Source organism: Galeopterus variegatus, unplaced genomic scaffold (genome assembly GCF_000696425.1).
Source record: "Galeopterus variegatus unplaced genomic scaffold, G_variegatus-3.0.2 Scaffold6125, whole genome shotgun sequence".
Lineage (NCBI taxonomy): Eukaryota > Metazoa > Chordata > Mammalia > Dermoptera > Cynocephalidae > Galeopterus > Galeopterus variegatus.
Window position 1 is genome coordinate 9,770 of NW_007732236.1, and position 5,399 is coordinate 15,168.

The window sequence follows — 5,399 nt, forward strand, 5'->3', positions numbered from 1 at the left end:
GCCTTGTCAGTCTTCTCATAACATCCTTGTATTAAATTCCCTGTTAAAACAGCTGGTGTGGTTTGTGTTTTCGTGTCTGGACCCTGACTGATAAAACACACAGTACCAGGCATTCACCCTCTGGCTTGCTGGTGTCTAAGGCATCTAAAGTCCTTGCTACTTCCTGTCCTGAGGCTAATCAGGAAAATATGAACTGGAGTGATATTCTGTGGGGTGTCTGGATGATAATGGTCTCTGTAACTTAAGTTATGGCAGGGAGGAGAGCTGACATGGTTGCAAAAGCAAACTGCCTCTGGTGATCCCTGAAAATGGGTGTAGAGGGGGAAAGAATTTGCTGTGGTCAATAGCTGTATCATTCTACATTCCAGGTGCTGTGCTGATTTGCTCCAGGGAAAATACCACATAGGAGCATCAGGTACAGTTAAAGTCACTAGCAATTTACAGCCAGCCTCCAAGATCTATCTACCTTCTGCTAAGACCAAAAAGGTGAGGGAAATGCGGGTGTGATAGGTATCACTGCTCCTGCAGTCTTATGTGTGAGACTAACGTCAAACTCTTCTCTCCCTACTATGCCAAAAAGGAACCTCTAGACACTGAAGAAATTAATCCTATGCACATATACTCTGATACTGTCATAAAGCACAGCTCCTTCTGATAATAGTTATTTCTGTGCTTAAAACCCTTCAATGATTTGCTAGGCTTATGGAATAAATTCAGACGTTTTAGTCTGACATTTGATCCTTCAAGATCTGGCCTGTTGAAGCATTACAGCCAGTGCCCTGCATTCATACACCCCAGGCACCAGCCAAAACAGAGTATCGAGCTCATGTGGACACACTCTATCTTCTCCTGCATCTTGTGGGTTCCTAAGCCTGTGGTCCTTTTCCTTCAGGTATTCATATCAAAAGTGTACTCCATCCTCCAAAGCCTTCTCAATGCTACCTTTTCCATGAAGTTTATTCCTACCACCCCACCCCACTCCAACACTACAAAACAGTAAGGTATGAACACCTTACAGTCAATACTGTATAATTGCCTCTGGTATCCATGTACTCTGGATGGCAAAAACTATGTCTCTCTCGTTTCTGTATCCATCTAGTACTTATTAATAGTAGGTGTTCAGTTCATTTTTTTTTTCTGAAATAAATGAAACGCCACAATGGGAAAGAGGGTATTTCAAGTAGAGATATTGTTTTGAGAGTGCAAAATATTTTCTGGAAAACCACCTGTAGCTTGGTTTGGCTGAGACCTAAGGTCTGTGCAAAGGATTTGCGAGAATTCCATTTGGAAAGGAAAGTTAGGACCCAATTGCAGAGTCTGGCAGGTTTGGCTAAGGATTCAAACTTATTTATTTAGGCAGAATGGAGGAATTGGAGGTTTGGGACTGGATAAGAATTTGTATGTCCACGATTCTCATATCAAAGATAGATTTTTTTTTCCCCTTAACTGGTTTAAAGGAGCAAATTACCTGAGATAAAGGGAAACACCTAAACAGGAGCAAGAAAGATTTAATTTGGATGGACAGAGCCATTTTTAGACAGAGGTCATAAAGGAACAGAATGCCTTTAAAGGAGGTTGCAAAACCATGAATATATTTTTATAAAAGTAATACAGACCTGTCTAGGGTGCTGTGAATATGTGTAATTCTTTTATAGCAGAGCAAAGGCTTGATCAGCATTCCTCAATCTCAAGTCTATTGTAAACCAACAGAATACTGAAAATCTTGAATAGAACCCATGGAGAAAGGTAAGGATGGGGATGGATGGGTAAGAGAAGACAGAGCTGGGTATGGGAAAGACAGTGCGGCAGTGAGAAAGTCTTCATCCCAGGGCTGGTCAAGTATTACTGAAATGCCCCTCCTGCCAGCTCGAGTCTTTGTTCTCTCCTGGCTCAGAACTTCGTTCTCAGTCTTCTAATTCTTTTGTAAGCCAGTTTGGTTTTTCTCATTAGCTGCGCTCTCATGAGACCCACTTTTTTCTTCTTGATAGAAAAAGGAAAAGTAAACATGGTTGTTGTTGATAGCTCTGGACTATGACTAAGGAGGTCTGGGTCGTAGTTTGAGTGATTTCCTCCATTTACTTCTCAATAAGGCTGTTGGAATGCACCCTGACCTTCAGATGCGCCTTTTTGGTAAAAAGAAGAGTGTGATTTGACTTCAGTCTTTTATTTTAAAATTCCTTGATACTGCAATGTGATAAGTGGAAAACCATTATCAGGCTATGAAATAACAAAGAATCTCTGATATTCTTTCCTGGCTAATTTTATCAAGTCTGGCAAAGAATATAACTGTAGAGGCAATATGGTTGAATGAGTTTGCTATTGATGATAAGGATTTAGGCCTCAATGTTCCTCTGGAACCTAATCAACTTTTTCCATAGGGGTTCCATCATCCACAACCATAGAGACCATTAGATATCCTACGCCTGGGTCACTCTGATGAGGCCTGGAGAGGGAAGCCTGGTGAGGCTGCTGGAGTCTCACCACATTTGAGGAAGGATGACCTCCTTGCCTGTCAAGGTTTCAGAATCTAGGCAGGGACTTAGGCTTCAAGGGTCCTCAAGGGGCCTAATGCAGACAGAAAGCAGCAGTAAGAGATGTTTCAACTCAGCTGCCAACTGATCGGTAGTGGCTGTGTGAACTCAGCAGAACAGAATGCTGTTATCTATTGGGAATGTCTGCCTTAGGCTTGCAAGGGGGAAGAGCAGGTGCGTAGCCCAGGTATCTGCAGATCTGGACTGGACTAAGGGATGTGAGTGATGAGAACACCCGAGCTGAACGTTACATTCAGCAGGGGATGAGGGTGAACTGCTATGGCGAACTGACTCCACACTCTGAAATGGGAACCTGTGCCGTGACAGCCTGCTTGGAGCCAGTGTCCAATACTGTGACAACTTCTATCACCTTAGGTCAGATTTTCTGTGGTCTTCTCCATTTTGCTATTTCAAGTAAAGAGGTTCTGAACTAAGCATTTCCTGCTTGAACTTACCTTCTCCTGAAGCCATATATCTATCATAGGCACTGGAGGTGTAAGCCCCAACCTAGAAACTTTGAAATATCCGTGGCTAAGTGTATGTGTGTATATGTGTGTGTATACACACACACACACACACATACATATATACATATATATTTAAGTTTTTTATTTTGAAATAATTTTAGACTTACAGAAAAGTTGCAAAAATAGTAGAGAGTGCCCATTTACTCTTTACCCAGATTTTCCTAACATTAATTTAGACTTATGTAGCCATAGTACATTTATCGAAACCAGGAAACTAACAATGATAAATACTATCCACTAATTTATTAACCGTATTTGAATTTTGCTAGTTTTCCCATTGATGTCCTTTGGCTTGTCCAGGATCCAATCCAGTATTGCACATTGCATTTAGTTGTCAAATCTCCTTAGTCCCCTTCAATTTTTGTCATCTCAACTCATATCAGCAGGTTCATATACAGGTGTGCCCTATTATTGGCAATGTTAATATTGAGCACTGGATTAAGATGGTGTTTGTCTGGTTTCTGCAGCTAAAGTTACTATTTTCTCTTTGTAATCAACAATTATTTTGTGGGGAGAAACTTTGAGAGTATGCAAACATCCTGTTTCTCAACATACTTTCTCCCAACTAATTTTATCACCTGTTGATGATTATTGCCTGCAAAAATTATTACTGTGGATTTGGGTAATGGCAATCTTTTTCCCATCATTACTTCTATATTTATTAATTAGAATTCTTCTGTAAGGAAGAGCTGCCCCTTCCCCCATTTATCTATCTGTCTATCTATTGATTTATTTATATCAGTATGTACTCATGGATATTTATCTTATTCTGTGTGTCATAGTCCATTATTTATTTTATTGCTCAAAGTATCCCAGATTTAGCCATTGGAAGCTCCTTCGAGTTGGCTTCTGTGCCCTTTTGACATGTCTACCTATTAGTTTTTGAGCACGTTCTTAATTTCTGGCTCTACAACATACTCCAGGCTTATCTTGTATTTTTCCTGATCCAGCCCTGGAATAAATCTTTTTTCCAAGGAACACTTTTATTACAGAATGGTATTTAGAAACAAGATCTGGGTGCTAGATGTGTTCAGTGTTACCAGAGTGTCATTGCTTCTCAGGCCCTCTCAGATGACAGAGCTGTGAAATCTATGTCTGTATAATGATACATGTACATGCACACATTTATTTTATATCTATCCATCTTCATATATATGTATACATTTGTGAATATGTGCATAAACTTATATTGACACTTTAAATTCTAACGTAACACCCCTTGGTTCATTCCAGACCCCCGTCTTTTCCTTATTTGTACCTCCTTTCTCCAACAGTGAGAAACCTCACTGTCATTATCCACCATACAAATTTCTTTATTTGCTCAATCCTAGTACACATACAGTGTCAGAACTGCTAATTAATTCCCTTGTGAAAAATAGTTACTAATTAGAGTACAATATTTTTATACAATTCTTTCTGTGTTTAGCTTTACACTGTTACTCCTGGCAGGGTTGCTTCTAGAGGAGCTGCTGACTCAGGGATAGGGTCTCAGGCCTCCACATTACTGCAGAAGGAAGAGCTCCAGGTGATCAAGGAAACTGGCTTTTCCCACATTCAACCAACTCTCATTTCGTCCAACTCTAGCTGGTATACCAGCCTGGACAAAGGAGAGAACGGGACTCTCAGCTGGGAAGATTTCCAGCAGATTCCAGAATTTGCCATCAACCCACTGGAGGACCAGATCATCAGTGTTTTCTTTCCAGATGGGGAGAACCGGGTGAACTTCCATGGATTCATAAGAATCTGGGCTCATTTTGAACCCATTGACGATGAAAAGAGGAAAGATGTCAATGGATCAGAACCACTTACCTGAAGCAACAAAGCACACTTTGATTTTCGACTATATGATTTGGGTAAACATGTCAAGAGCTCCCACAGTGAGCTGTTACAGGTGCTGTGCACGATGGCTGGAGTGAATATCTCAGATGAGCAACTGGGCATCATTGCAGAAAGGACCATCGAGGAGGCTGATGGGGATGGGGACAGTGCCATATCTTTCACAGGATTTGTTAAGGTTTTGGAGGTGAGCATAGAACTAAAATGAACATTCCAATTTATTGACCAAAGGGCTGAGACCAAACTGTTCCTTGCTCTCCAGTATTGAAGAACTGGACCTTGAGAGTCCTCCTGTTCACCAGCCCCACCTCCGGCCCATCATCCTCCTTCCCCCAAAACACCACTGCTGCTGCATGACAACCCCAGATGTGCTCTGTCAACACAAACTCGCAATTGGTATGAACAGGGTATTACAGAATGGCACACCCAGTCGATTTCTCTTCAGTGTCCATGCACCGGTCTCCATTTCTAAGTATCAGCTCCCCATTCTGCTGCTGAATGCTAC

At 41.3% G+C, this 5,399-nt stretch overlaps 1 pseudogene; it reads left to right on the plus strand.

Annotated features, from left to right (window-relative positions):
- Positions 1-406: 406 nt before the first annotated feature.
- On the plus strand, positions 407-5,162 carry LOC103605857 (annotated as a pseudogene).
- Positions 5,163-5,399: the final 237 nt, after the last annotated feature.